We start from the raw sequence: 16,537 nt of genomic DNA, 5'->3' as shown, positions 1-16,537 counted from the left end.
GCCCTTTGCTCTGCAGATGAGGGGGATGTTTACTGAAGCTAGTAGGCAGGAATGTATTTTCGAGGAGCGGAACAGATAACTCGAAGGTTATAGTCAGTCTTGGCAGGCAGCAGGCTGAGCTGAGCACGGTGGGCCGCGCTGGAAGTAAGTCAGAGTTCACGGGTACAGAGGCAGCCTGGGCTGAGGTTTTCAGAGTCAGAAGCCAGAAAAATGGCTCGATGGCAGAAATTCAGGGCCTACTTTGCCAGAGCTGAAAAACGTGTAAAGTACACTACAAAAAGACGTTGGCATAGCATACTTAGGAACGGACTATTCAACCCATTCAGGGTGGGTCTGAAAGAGGACATGTTAACGTTGGACGCAAATGTATTTGCGTCTTCGTAGCTGGCACAGGAGGGAAGTTACATGCACTTTAAGCTGGTACATGGAGTCGGTGGGGTACACGCTAGGGAACACAATCTTGACCATAAAATTTATATTTCCTCACAATGGCTGTCAAGCTACCTTGGTAACAGACAATCCAGGGTGCAATCAGGCTCCCACACTTCCATTTTCTATGAAAATGACAAAGGTGTCCCTTAGGGATCCATTCTGAGCCCGACCCTTTTTAACATTTATGTCTCCCCCTTGGGGAAGGTCATCAGAGAACATGGTTTTGGAACTGTGTCCTATGCTGACGATACCCAAATACTCGTCACTATCAACCAAAACCCTGATGATATAAAGTGTAGGTTCAAAAACTGTATGATCAGTATACAAGAATGGATGACCAAAAATTACCTTATGATGAATGCTGGAAAAACTGAGGTTATGCTTTTCGGCAAAGCCGACCAAATCTGGTCATCAGACTGGTGGCCAGCCTATCTCGGTCCCTGCCCCGCCCCCAAGCCCTTTGTCAGGAATCTTGGAATAATATTAGACGATAAGTTGACCATGTCTGAACATATCAAGAAAACAGTGGGAAATAGCTATGGCCAGATGCAAAGTCTGAGGAAGATCTTTAAATGGATCCCACTCTCAGCACGCATGCCCCTGGTCCAGGGACTCATTGTTAATAGGATGGACTATGGAAATGCCCTTTTTTCAGCCATCAACTTAACACTACTGAATCGACTGCAGGTCCTCCAAAACACTGCTGCTAGGCTGGTACTAGATCTACCCCCCCGGACCCCCTCAGCAGCCTGCCTCAAGACTCTGCATTGGCTCCCCATACAAACACGCATAAAGTTCAAACTTTGCTGCCTAGTCCATAAGGCTGTAAATGGTCATGGACCTGTCTATCTTGAACATAAGCTTAAGGCTCACGTCCCAAGCAGGACGCTACGTTCCTCCAGCAAAGCCCTTCTCTCCGTACCCAGAGTTCGAACAGTCAGAAATGGAGATAGAGCTTTCAGTAAAACTGCCCCAGAAGCATGGAACTCCCTCCCCATTCAGTTGAGGTTAGAGCCCGATCACATGAAATTCCAAAAACAACTAAAAACCTGGCTCTTCTAGCCAGCTGAGTCTTTCTACTTCCCGGATTAGTCGGTCATATGGATCCTCTCTGCCTGCCAGCCCTCTGAGACCTTCGGGTGATTTATGCGCGATACAAATGAAATAAAATGGAAATGGAAATGGGAATGCTAAGATGCCTAGCAGTTATTGTTAGACCACACTCTTTCTGATTGGCAGTCTTACCTTTGTTTCTTTGGGTCTCCTTTGAGTGAGGGTGGTGGACATTATGGGTTTCTAAGACTTGAACTACGTGCAGCGCAATTGGAAGTCTGGAAGGCAACTGAAAGTGAACCACCAGTTTTGGGTACATGTCTTTTGGACACTGTTCTCACACTGAGGCTAAGTGGAAAGCCCTAGAAATTGGGGTTCTGGTTGGCAGAGGTACGCACCCTTTCCAAGCAGGAACCACAGTCCTAGTCAGGGTAGGTCACAACACAACCTAAATTAACCTGTGCTCACCCCTGGTAGCTGAAGTAGAGCTACAGTGGTTCCCCGACAGAACCACAGTAGCTCTACTTATACTTACCCAAGTTATGAGTGACACAGGGTTCCCCCTTTGTATTTATACTAGGGGAGGGCGGAATTTGTGGAGTCGCGCTACACAAAGCTCAGTGAAACTTTAAAAAATCTCTGCAAGCATGCAGAAGTTCTGCAAACACGCGGAATTGCTTGTTCCGGCCGTTCTGGATGCTTTTTACCTGTTCGTGAACGCTGTTTGCCTTCCCCGGGAGAAATATCTCACAAACACGCACTTTGAAAGCGCAAACAAGCAAAGAATTTGGGTAATTGCCCAAATTCCGCAAATTCCACGAGCGGAACGTAATGTACCACCCAGGCCTAATCTATATACCCCTGGTAGCTTGGCACAGAGTAGTCTGAATTAACTTAAGAGGCAATGTGTAAAGTACTTGTGCAACACTTTAAGCAGCAACACAGTGAAAACACTCTGGGTTCAAGAGATGCAGGTCCAGTCTTTCTCACCCAGGCAGAGAGAGAGAGCAGTAGGCAGCAGTGCAACACAGCAAGGCAAGAGTTCAGCAAACAGAAGTTCCAGCAGATTGACAGTCCTTGAGCAGCACAGCAGATCCTCTTCTTCCTGGCAGAGTGATCACAGGTTCACACATATACTGATTTAGTAGTGCAAGAGGCCCAGTACTTATACCCAGTGGTGCCTTTGAAGTGGAGGAGACTTTAAAGAAAGCTTTGAAATGCACAGAGGTTCTCCCTTCCTGCCCTGGCTTCAGGCACACAACAGGGGGTACAGGACACAGCCCTTTCAATTTTAAGTGTAAGCTCCTCCCTCCCATCCTGCTCAGGTTGGCCCATCTGCATGCAGATGAGTACTCAGGCACACCTACCTTCCTTTGTGTATAACTGTCCAGAGGGAATGCAGGAAGCCAGCCACCCTAGATGTACATTGCAGAGACGGGCAGAAGTCATCAAATAGCTAAAGTAAGTAAATACCAACTTTCTAAAAGTGTCATTTGCTATCACCATTAGTTGTGATTTTACATTGTGAGTTCAGGGATACCAAACTTGGAAAGTCTATCCCTTCAAAATTGGGAATTACACTTAAAAGATTAAATAAGGTAATCCCATTGTTATACCAAGAGAAAGATAGGCATTGCTTTAGTAAAAAAGGAAATTGGTAGTTTTTCACCTCCAGGACATGTAAAACGTAAAACTTTATGTCCTGGAGGCGTGGCCAACCGCTGAGCTAGATGGCCGCAATCTAGAGCAGCTCAGACCCAGCACACCCATTTCTCCTTAAAATCCGTCCTTCAATCCGGATATACTGCGTGCAGACTGGCATTCTACAGCGCCGGAGCCGACCTGGAATATCCTGATCGAAGAACTGAGCAAATTTAACCAAGCTGAGCCTTAGAATGACTCTATTGCTCTGAAGACATGCCCGACTGCGCAGCTCGCGCGGTGGAGGAGGGGCGCCCAGACTACAGCACAACCGGGAGCATCGGAGTTGGAGAAAGGGCCTTGCTGAATACTCATTGGGATGTGTGGCCTCTGGAGAGCTAGTTCATGCTTTGTGCCGGTGAGCACCCTGTCCCCAATAACTGCTACCAGTAGAGACGAGGGAAGAAGTGGCAGGCGGCGCACTCAGTGATCCTCTTGCCTCGCAGTGCCCAATTGAGACCTGTGCCGGAGGACGTCCGACAGCTGTGGCCTTGATCTGTTCCAGGCCCCTCACCCGAACTTTGTAGGGCAACTAGAGGCCGCTGTGGGGCAACCAGATGAGGCGGCGCCCGGGGTCGGGACTGCCGATCGGGTGCCCCTTCCATGCAGCAGACATCTTGAAGAGCACCAAGTAAGAACCATCCATACGGATCAATGCTGTAGTCCTCCTGGTGCCACAGTGAGTGTGGGGTGCAAGTTATAGCTCTCCCAACAGTACATCCCTTCTGAATACATCCAAAGCACTGCCTTCTGTAAAGCTTATGAGAACTAGTGTGATCGCTCTGGCCTTTTGGCGTTGTGGACCTGCCAAGTTGACTGGGGGTACGGTCGCATCTCTGCCATTTTGTTAACAATTCTTTAGAGATGCACTGGTCTTATAGGCTCCACCACTCTGAGAGGGTTGTTAGTCCTAGTGGGACCAAATAATACCCAGTAGCTCTCAACTCAGACACCTTCCATAGACAAACAGGTCATCATCTAAGCCTGACATAGAGATGACTACTCTACAACCATACGGGAAGTAAATAGGAAATCTCCAACTCTATGTTGATATGAGCGGTCGACGCGATACTACATCTGGGTCTGAAAAACATAAAGGACTATGAAAATGTCTTTAAAAACATTCATAAACAGGAGAATATAATTAACTACCTATCCTACCTCAGAACACTGTATATTCTTTGTTAAACTAATAATGTACTCTACCTATTTTACATCTTTGTTATCTTCCTTTTATCTAACATGGGAGGAAGCACTCCTATCGAACCTCTCTATTGTAATATCATATATTCTTGTCATGTTAAGCGCTCTGATACCCAAGGGTCTTGTTCGCGCTATAGAAAACTTTTAAATAAATAAATTGGAGGACCCAGCGACGCTCAAACACCCTAGGGGCTGCAGGGAGACTCATTACCCACCGGAGGGGAACCACCCATGTGGCGGGGGCCCTGCATCGAGAGTGCCCACCGGACAACGTGCTGTCCGTGCCACTCCGGCACTCAGAAGACAATTTCATACCAACAGCTGGGGACGGTCAGTTACCGCTCGAACACTACTTAATACCCACCGCCTGAGTCTGCAGAGACTACAATGGCCAGGGGTCGAAATACCATGTCCTCCATGCTGGCCAAACTGGACAAATATACCTGGAATAAGGGAGCAGGCACAAGGGACAAAGAAGTGGATGACCAGCCAGAGAAACGGCAAGAGGGTGATCGTATCCCAGAACTGCCCCTCCAAGAAATACTGACAGCCATCATAACGGAAACGGGCCGTCAATTGAGACCAGGATTGATTCAGTATATAATGATATTTCCTTAATGCGAGTGGATATGGGCAATATGAACTATAGAATTTAAGTAGTCTAATCAGCCACCACTTTCCTAGTTAAAGACACATCCACCCTTCAAGAAGAGGGTGACTGAATTGCAGACCTGTAGCGACAAGATGGAAGCCCAGCTTGATGAATACGTAGGGAATTCGAGGTGCAATAACGTGCACCTACTTGGAGTTCCGAAATGCGCTGAAGGGCAAACAGTGGACCTGTTTGTAGAGGACTTTCTCACAAAGTACTTATGGCCCATGAGACTGTTGAATTTCTTCACAATTGAGCGGGCACACAGGGTGCCTGGAGAAAGACTCAAACCTTGAGCACTCCCACAGTCCATAGTAGAGAGAGTCATCAACAACAGAGACAGAGACATTATTTTACAAACGGCTCGAACGGCACCACCAATTGAATTTGAAATTAGTACAGTGACCTTCTTCCCTGACTTTACGCTTCGGGACGCACCTTCCTCAAAATTAAAAGAGCCCTGTGGGAAAAATACATCAAATGTTCAGTGCTCTTCCATCAAATGCGCAGTGCTCTCCCCTGCCAAGTTGCAAGTGGAAGCAGAGGGCAAGGTATGGCTTTCAATACCCCTGAGGAGGCATGGGACTGGCTCGATGGATGACGCGTTGAGGGGAAGAAGAACCACTAAAACCTATAAGACATACAGGGGCAGACCGGGGTGGAGAAGAGCACGGGGTCCTCACTCAGCAAAAGTCTGATAACTGACAGAGAAAGGAAGTAATAGGTCAGTATCCTTTACTCTTACAGTATAAAGTATGTCAATACTCTTCCTTTGGGCCAAAGATGAACTCACCTCCCATGCTGGTCTAACGCTTATTGCCGTGTAAGACGCTATAGACTGTCTGTCAGTAGAAACCAGGGACTGCAAATTGGAAAAGTTGGCTGAGTAGTTCGGAACATTGAAATATTGCCTCAGTATCTCAGTGAAACCAGGGAAGACTGGGTGTGGGGTTGGCACACGTACCACAAGTTTTTAGGGGTGGGTGATAGGCACTCTGCAACGCTGGGGTGGCGGGAGGTTCCGATATCACCATACAGGGCGGCAGAGTGGGGGGTACAGTTATTGTTTGATGGGGGAGTATTCCTGTCACCGAAAAAACAACGGCACATTCAATTTTGAACACATCAGGCACAGTTTGACCCCAGCGGAGACAGGAGGGGGTTCCTTCAGTTAGGTTTGTTAACAGTTTGGACAAGGTCGACAAGAGGTGTCACTATTGAGGAAAATTAAATTTTGGCCATGTTGTGTTCCCTAGCGCGTACCCCACCGACTCCATGTACCAGCTTAAAGTGCATGTAACTTCCCTCCTGTGCCAGCTATGAAGACGCAAATACATTTGCGTCCACCGTCAACTTGTCCTCTTTCAGATGCACCATGAATGGATTATATGGTCCGTTCCTAAGTATGCTATGCCACCGTCTTTTTGTAGTACACTTTTCACATTTTCCTGCTCTAGCCAGAGTAGGCCCTGAATTCCTGCCATCTGAACCTCTTTTGTGGCTCCTGGCTCTGCCCAGGCTACCTTTGTACTCGTGAACTTTGTCCTACATTCAGCGCGGCCCCTCGCGCTCAGCTCAAGCCTGCTTTCTGCCAAGACTGACTATAACCTTCGAGTTATCTGTTCCGCTCCCCGAGAATACATTCCTGCCTACTAGATCCTGTAAACATCCTCTCCAGCTGCAGAGCCAAAAGGCCGACCTGTCTTAATGCAAGTAATTCATAGTCTCCGTTGCCATGCTTCCATGGAAGGCCCCGTGCCCCCACGCTTCACATGTAGACATTCAGGCGCTCATACACGCATCCACAGTTAGCATAGAATAGCCTCTACCCTAGAGACCTTTCCGCCCAGATAGTATAGTTCCTAAACATCAGATATCAGATATGATAGAAGTACAAGTTGATCTGACATGCCAGACTTCTGTCTCTTTCCGTCAGTGTAAATGTCAAGACCCCTGCACCCCGTCAATCACACGTCATGCAGCTGCGCGCGCATCCAAGCTTCCGGTTTCTGCTGACATTGCAACATTCTGTTAGCACCACCCCTTGGTGCCACCCATTTACGTCACCTATCAGTGACGTTTCTAGCACACTCCTCTAGTTCACGCCTAGTTTACGCCTCTTGATGATGTATTGGTACCACGTGTATACTGTTATCTTGTCTTCTCTCAGCTGTTACGCCTCTTACATTGAACCTTATGATGTAAATCAAGTATATAAGCTATGTATTGTCAATAAACGACGGCGCGCTCATCTATCCCTTCTGACACCCCTGTGGTGGTCAGAACATGATATCCTGATTCCTTTATGAGGAATAAAACCCTTAGAAACTCTAACACCACGGACTCTGTTTTCTTTCCTTCTGATTGAGTTATCATTGATTAAGTACTTACCTGCATAGAAATTAAGAGAGTAAATTAATTATTTACGTCATTTTGGCGCCCGAATAGGGACCCCTCCCCCACCTCACGCGCCGGAAGGTGCGTTGCAATCCGTGTCCCCTGCCATCAGTTAGACGGACTACACGTGTACTGGCAGGATTTCCTGCATCCCCCTCTGACCCACGGAGGTGACGAAGACTGCGATCAGTACCCAGACGAGGCGGTGAGGAGTGCGGAGGATCCCGACCAGAGCCCAGCCGAAAGAAGCAAGGTCCGAGGTGTGAAGAGGCCCACCAGTTTTCCGAAGTTTTCCGAAGTTTTCCGAAAGTTCTCCGAAGTTTTCCGAAGTTCCGAGTCGAGTCCAGTCGAGTTTTCCGAGGCCTTCTGTTTCCGTGCTTCCCGGTGAGTACCATTGCTGGGTCGTATCTAGACGGGTTTGGGTACGCAAGTCCGGTCTGCACTGTTTTTAGGCAGTGTATCTGTACTGTTTAGCAGTATATAAAGTATTCCGAATTTTTGCACTGTTACATCAGTGTATCCGTACCGTTGAGCGGTATATTCAGTGTAGGGGGTAGTTAGCTATGTCTTTAATGTTTTTATGTGATTAATGTCGTGGTATGAATGTGACTGTTTTATTGTGTATTATTGTATTTCTTGTATCAACTAGCAACTCGTATCAAGGAATAAAGACTAGCGTTCAAGTAATAAATAAGCAGGATGCCGTTCCTCAGCAAGTTAAAACAGATCGGAACTAGGAAAGGGTTACTAGAGGAAGAAATTCCTATCCCCCCTAGGGACACTCCAGGCAATTTTATGTATCAAAAGCACGGCATAGATGCCATATTATATCTAGATTTATGGGCCGATTACACCAAGCACCTAGACGAGAGACACAGATGGCCTGTTACCGGAACGTGGGATGCCGAGTGCATCATGAGGGTAGAGGAAGCATTATGGAAAAAGAAAGCTAGACAATCTCAGAAGGACGCCATAGAATTTTGGCGTAAGGAATCACGTAAGCGTGCTGACAAAGCACTCCGTAGAGAAGACAGACTTAAAGAATCAGATAAAGAACGAGAAAACGAATTAGTTACTGAAGGGATCAGAGTAAAAACAGAACAAGTAGACCGTGCCCGAAATAATCTTGTAAACGGTATGTATCTCATAGCAGATGGCACATCCGAAACGGAATCAGAGATACCGAAAAACTTACCGACACCATTAGTTCCAACTAAAGTAATGCATAAAACTACTAAAGACATATTCCTGAATTCGTATCTAGAGGATGTAGCGCCAGCTTACACCAATCTGCCTGTTCGTGCCCTGCCTACTGACAGGGATGGGGGTGGCACTGCGCCCCCAGATAATGTTCCGCCGGTACCGCGACAGACCTCCCCTGTTCCGCCACCTCCGCCACTTCCTCCACTGAAGACGGATCTACCGAAACCAGTACTACCTGATCTTACTAAAAGACAGATTCAAGTCCAGATACAGACTCCGCGGAGAGATAATGCCCAAGCATCCGCCTCAGGAGGTGCGACAGTGGGTCTACAGACCCCGCCACCGACACACAGATTGCATTTAAAGGACACACAGAATCCTTTCCAGTCTCCCTACTCACCCCGGCTTGAGGCATTCAAAAATAGGATGTCATTTTGCAGATATGATCCAGTACCCGGAAGAGACGATCTAATGGTATTAGCATCACTCCGATTGAGATCTGCCACCGATAACTTGCTATGCTGTGTAGGAATGCAGGAAGCTCTCGACAGACTATACAAATTCATACAGACAGGGAAAGACCCCGAAAGTGTCAAAGCTGTCATGTATAAACAGAAAGTCGACATTCAAAAACAGATATTACGATTCTTCATTAATTGTGTGATAAGAGAACGAGACAGGCCCGGGACAGATCAAAGTGAGTTAGACGCCTTAAACAAGTGGGGCCAAAATATAGCAGACGCGAAACATGACAAGGGGACTTGCATAGCCACTATGTCCCAGAAAATTAGAAAGGCAGTATTAGCTGCACATCAGGAAGAAAATGATAAAACTTCCTCTGAGGAGGAAGATGAAGATGAAACATCAGAAAAGTCTACAGATATAATAGCGTATGTAGGTAAGGGAAATTACCTTAGGAAAGGCATTCGTCCGGAGAGCAAGAGAGTTCTTTTCTCCGCTTTAACAAATCCGAATTCTTCTGAACATCAGTTCCAAGAAACTGATAAAAGGCTTCGAGATCGAGTAGGGTATCATATACTCAATTCTATGGATGAACAGGAACTAGCCCGGTCCGCCGTGTTGTGGGCCGAAAACGCAGACATATATAATGACGACACGTTAGTGCAGACATTCTTGAACCTTTCCCCGGAAGAGCAGAAAATAGCAGGTGTATACATGATTCAGCACCTCCTCATCAAGTTCAGAAACCATCATTCTGATCCAGGTCCCTTACACGAAACATTAGAAGCACTAATCATGGATAGATGGAGAGGTTTTAGTACCAAATTAATACAAATAATTCTAGAACAACGACGCAAGTATAACACCTTCCTAAGCTCCGAATATGTTCCAGCCCCGCCTCAAGAAAGAAAAATGTACCACATGCAATGCGGTGGCGGCATTGAAAGTCAGAATCCCTTACGAGAAGTACATCCAGTTATGGGTGAGGATCATACTCTGAAACGTGTGTATGTTCACACACCACTGACTAAGTTAGAACTATTAGAAATGAAGAAATTAGTTCCGTGCCATGATAAAGACCCTGCGGGTTTTCACAGAGAGCTTAAAGACATGTTACTGATGGGAGATTACACGTATGATGATATTATGAAAATGTTAAAAGTACTGTTGCCCACGGGCATTTACGAGAAATTAAAGGAGAAGGATTGGGAAGTGGGAGAGTCAAAGATAGCATGGGCGGAGATAGAAGACGAAGAAAAGAAACGAGTCCCAGGGTTAGGCCTTGGGGATCTGACTAAAGCATTACCAGGTTTAATAGTACAGGTTCTGCCAAGATTATTGACAACTAGAAAGGAAGATTGGGACGCAATCTCGTCCTGTAAACAGAAACAAGATGAAGATACTAGTGACTTTTATTCAAGATTCGAGAAATGTTTCATTATCAATAGTGGCCTAAAAACTAGTAGCGAGTCATATCCACACCTTTTTGTAACAAAATTAGTAGAGAACGCCCTACCACTAGTTAAAAATAGAGTGTACAAGGTTGAAAGTACTTGGCAGGCAAATACGCCATCACAGATGTTACAAATGTTACAATACCACCAGAATAGAATCAGGGAAGAACAGGATCAGGAACAGAAACGTATGAAAGACACGAAAATGAAAATGTTAGTAGCCCAGACAATTCCAGCCGAGGGTCATAGAAAAGGTGGGGCCCAGACAAATCATTCTGCCGCTCCCGTTAAAGGGGCATGTAATTATTGCAAGCAGCCAGGTCACTACGTCCATGAATGTCCAGTCCTGAAACATAACATCGAGACAGGTAAAACTAAAGAAAGACCGCGTCCGCCTAGACATGAACAGGGTCAACAACAGACCTCACAGAACGAACAGCCAATGCAGAATACACAGCCTATGCATGATCAGTCCCATACAGTACAGACAGTAGCAGTACCGCAGCCACAGCATGCCCAGACACAGCCCGCTGCCGCAACACGACAAGTATCACAACAGATGTACCAGTATGCCCAGTCGGCATATCCGGATTATCAACGTTATACATGAAACAGCCTAGGGAGGGAAAGTGATTTGCCTCTTATTGAAATTCCTGTAGATCAAGAAGGTCCTTATGTACATAGTCACGTATTAGGAAAAGACAGAAAGTTTTTAATTGACACAGGGGCAAGTCGCACTACTATAAGTCATAATGAAGTTCCAGGGGCACCCCTCTCAGGCTCACAGAATGTTTCCCTTGGTTTTTCAGGACAGCCTATTGTAAATGAAGTATCAGAACCAGTACCACTAGCTGTGGGTCCATTATCTCGAGTTACAGACTTGTTACTTACAAAATCATGTCCCGAAAATCTGTTAGGAATTAAAACACTGAAGGCTCTAGGAGCTATAATTTGCTGTTCCCCGGAGGGAGTCAGACTCTTTCTACGGGATTTCAAGGGTCATTATGTTCTACGTGACTTTGATGTCAGACTGAAAAATGTACCAGATCACTTATGGGCAAAAGGCCCAGCTGATGTAGGTTGTATGCATATCACACCATACCGTGTTACACTCAAGACAGGAGTTGTTCTACCCAGAATCAGACAATACAAGTTACCATCCGATGCTGTAGTGGCTTTACTGAAAATCATTGAAGAGCTTATTGCCCAAGGAGTGGTCGTAGAGACTGACTCCAATATCTGTAATTCGCCTATCATTCCAATTCTTAAACGTACAGACCGCAATGCACCGCCAGTATATCGGCTGGTGATTGATCTTCGAGAACTGAACAAATGCATTGTACCACAGTATCCTGTGGTCCCCGATATCTCTTCCCTGTTGACTGCCATTGATTCAGAAGCAACGTTCTTTACTGTAATCGATCTCAAGAACGCTTTCTTCAGTGTACCCATTGACCCGGAGAGCCAATATCTCTTCGGATTCAGTTTAAATGGACGAAGTTTCAAATTTTCCCGCGCACCTCAAGGATTTACAGAAAGCCCCAGCATCTATAGTCAAGCACTGAAAAGACAACTAGATTGTATCCAAATGCCAGTTAATACCGCTTTACTACAGTACGTCGATGATCTACTGATCACCGCACGAAGTGAGTCCGAATGTGAACAAGCATCTCTGATAGTTTTGCATTTTCTGGCCGACAAGGGACACAAGGTGTCTCCTTCGAAGCTACAATTCTGTGTTCAGCAAGTTGTGTACTTGGGTCACTTGCTGTCCAAAGTGGGGAGACAGCTCACTCCCGATCGCATTCAGTTAATTGTAAACATGCCCCGACCCCAATCACAAAAAGAAGTGCGGGCCTTCATAGGCCTCACCTCGTACTGCAGACAATGGATTCCTCAATATGCATTTCTAGCTAAACCACTCATCCAGTTAACGACACAGGAGGCAGCAACTTCGACTGTCCTCCCTTGGACTCAGGAACACACACAAGCCTTTGAGGAATTAAAGAAAGCTTTATGCCAAGCACCAGTTTTAGCGACACCATGTTACAGCAAACCGTTTACACTTTTTGTTACAGAACGTGACGGTACAGCATTGTCTGTCCTCACTCAAGATCAAGCAGGTTCACATAAGCCTTGCGCTTATTTTTCAAGCACATTGGATTCAGTAGCACAGGCACTCCCTGCATGCTTAAAGTCAGTAGCAGCAACAGCGTTAGCAATCAGACAAAGCGATTCAATTGTTTTAGGTCATCAGTTAACAGTACAAGTTCCACATTCTGTAGAGGTTCTTTTAAACAGAACCCAGACTCAACACTTAACTATAGCACGACTGACAGTTTACGAATTGACATTATTCCAGCCACACATAGAAATCAGACGCTGCAGTATCTTGAATCCAGCAACATTGTTACCTACAGTTATGACAGATCCAGCTCCACATGATTGTATAGAAATTATTAATGCAGTAACAAAGCCCAGACGAGATTTAACAGATGTTCCATTGACAAATCCAGACCTGACACTTTATGTGGATGGTTCATGCATGAGAACAAGTACAGGAGAGTTAGTGGCCGCGTATGCCGTGACCACTGAAACTGAAGTTAAAGAAACACATCGTATTGATACACTGTCTGCTCAAGCGGCAGAGCTCATCGCTCTGACCCAAGCCTGTATTTTAGCAAAGAACAGAAATGTTAACATATACACAGATTCCCGTTATGCGTTCGGAGTCGTACACGACTTCGGCATGCTCTGGCAGGAACGAGGTTTCCTGACCTCTCATGGTACAAAAATACAGCATGGTCCACTCATTCAAGCACTGTTAGAAGCAATACATCTGCCTTCAGCCATATCAGTCATGAAGTGTAAAGCACATACTAAAGCCACAGATTCTGTTTCCCAGGGTAACGACCTGGCAGATCAAACTGCAAAACATACAGCACTGACTCACACTCAGACAACTGATACGATAAAGACAACAGAGCCGACAAACTGCATGACAGTCAGAGATCCCACACTAGATGTTATTGACATTCAGACACATGCTACTGCAGACGAAATAAAGAAATGGATCGAACTAGGAGGGATCCAGACAGATCAAGGTTGGATGACGAAGGGAAAATCTACATGGTTTCTCCCTGACTCTATGGTTCAAGTCATGATAAATACAGCACATAGTCCCGCCCACCTAGGAGAGAAAGCAATGCTAGACAGTTTGCAAAATCTCTGGAACAATAAACACTTACGAGCAGCCGCAAAACAGAAAGTGCGTACTTGCATGATCTGTTGTCAGTTCAATCCAGGTAAAAGCGTCCCTGTAGAGCAAGGTGGATTTCATCCTCCCGATCACCCTTTTGAAGTCCTCCAGATGGATTATATCCAGATGGACCGTTGTCGAGGATTTAAATATGTTCTCGTAGTTGTCTGTGCTCTGTCCCGCTGGACCGAAGCATACCCAGTCCCCGATTACACTGCTCCGACCACTGCCAAACAGTTGGTTCGTGAATTTTTCCCACGGTACGGCTTGCCTCGTGTCGTGTACTCAGATAACGGTCAGCCATTCTCATCTGCCCTAATGAAAGAAGTTTCCTTGTTATTGGGATACCAGTGGAAGTTCCATTGTGTCCGACATCCAGAAGCCGCAGGCCTTGTTGAAAGGCATAATCAGACATTAAAGATTCGCCTTGCCAAAATATGTCAGGAAAAGGGGGTCGACTGGATAGTCGCCCTGCCGGTGGCACTATTCTATATGAGAATGGTCGCCCATTCGAGATCAGGGCTATCTCCGTACGAAGTGGTCTTTGGCAGACCACCGAATATGTGGGGGACGCCCATTCCTAAAAAGATAACCGATGTTGATTCTAATATGTTGACAGATTACCTTGCCTCCTTGATGTCTGCACTCCAATCATGTCGTTCACAGGTTGCCGCAGCCTTCCCTGACAACACCGATGTGAAGGAGCATGACGTCCGCCCCGGCGATGTTGTTCTAGTTCGTAACTTCGACAGGAAAAGTCCGTTGGAGCCCCGCTGGAAGTCTCCGAAGACCGTTCTACTTACGACAAGGACCGCAGTCAAGTTAGAAGGAAGAAAGGGGTGGGTCCACCTAAGCCATATCAAAACATTCCCAGGACTGAAACCGGAACAAGACACACCCACCCCCACCAAAGACTGTGATCCCAAAGACTTTTCCGAACCCAAACGAGAAAAAACTCCTCAAGAACAATATCGTATGAAGTTACGATCTAGCAAGTCAGACAGTTTAATTGTTTAAGTCCTCCCCTAGGTGAATCGGTTAAATAGTTTCTGACATGTATCCCCTAGATCGAGTTAGAGAGAGAGAGGAAAAGAAAAGAACATATTGCAAATCACTTCGTAGTCACTGCATAGTGACACTAATAATTATGTTTATTCTAAGTATATTAATAATTGTCGCTAGCATCTTGTTACCTGTATACTATCCTATCTTCAAGCGTGAACAATCTGCTTACAATGTCTCTGCTGAACACACTTTTAGTGAATTACCTCCTCATGAGCTTTCCTACAGACTTGCGCTGCGCAACAATACATTCATTAGTATGTTACATCATTCTCATCAAACTAACAATGCTACAAATTGCTGGATATGTGGCCGACTCCCTCCCTACCAGAATTATAAGAGAGCCCTGCCTCTCTTTCCTTACCCATTCTCTCACAATGGCTCCTGCGGAGCATGGTTTAAGATAATTAATTCTTTAGATCCCGACATTGCTGTTTTCGATGGGGGTTGGGTTTGGGGAAACCTGAACTTGGTCCTACTAGACGTCTGTTACCCAGATAAGGAGGGACTCCCCATTAGAATAGGAACTGATCTAGAAAATGAAGTATATGGATTAGGTAATTACACAATTAGCCTTATGATTCTTACTGTCGAATCCGAAGCCGCACCAGTTCTACCTATTATGTCAGTACTGCCAGTCACTGGTGAATTATGTATCAAGAAGAAAGGTTCAGTACACTTAGGTCATAGTAAATGCACTACTGTGGTCGAATTCAGTGATGATGGAAAGTCATCTTTCAAAGCTATCAGTCATTCTTACTTTGTTTGTGGTCATACCGCATACATTCGTCTACCTCCAGATTGGGATGGTACCTGTTACATTGCATTCCTTCTGCCACCCGTTTTTCTAGCTCCTTCCGATTACCATAGAAATAGCAATCTAGTAAAGAATAGACCCAGAAGAGATGCCCCCCTTGTCGACTATACAGAAACGGCATGGGAACAGTACACTGATTTTAATAAAGGATTCTTTTTCTTTTTAGGTCCTGTCCAGAATAGTAAATTAATACGCAGATTAACTAGAACACTTGAAGCCGTAGTAAATGAAACTACCTCAGCCCTAGGTAACTTAACAGAAGAGCAGTCCGCTATGCGGGTTGTTGTCCTTCAGAATCGTCTTGTAATTGACGTCATCTTGGCAGATAGAGGTGGAGCCTGTAAGGTCATCGGGTCAAGCTGCTGTGTTTTCATTCCACAGAATGCACCCTCTGTGTATCAAGCTATCACCCGTCTCCATAAGATTGCAAATCAGATACATCAGACTCCAGGCACCTGGACTTGGTCCGGTTGGTTCTGGACAACGTTAACAGCTTGGGGATGGAAGATCCTATCCTTCCTAGGCATTGGCCTAGTCCTAGTATTCAGTTGCTGCCTGTGCCTGCAGTGTGGGCCAGCGATCTGTGGACTGTGTGCCACTTCTTGTATTGAACATTCCAGTTTACACTCAAAACGTAACCGAAAGAAAGAAGAACAAATGATGTTACAAGAACAGACTGATCGATTCATGAGGATCGATATTTCATGAAGGGTCCGTAGGGAACAAGGAGGGAATGAGGAAAATTAAATTTTGGCCATGTTGTGTTCCCTAGCGCGTACCCCACCGACTCCATGTACCAGCTTAAAGTGCATGTAACTTCCCTCCTGTGCCAGCTATGAAGA

This window comes from Lissotriton vulgaris, chromosome 10, assembly GCF_964263255.1.
Source record: "Lissotriton vulgaris chromosome 10, aLisVul1.2, whole genome shotgun sequence".
NCBI classification, from domain to species: Eukaryota; Metazoa; Chordata; class Amphibia; order Caudata; family Salamandridae; genus Lissotriton; species Lissotriton vulgaris.
The sequence above is the reverse complement of the archived record's forward strand: the minus strand, read 5'-3'. Positions refer to the sequence as shown.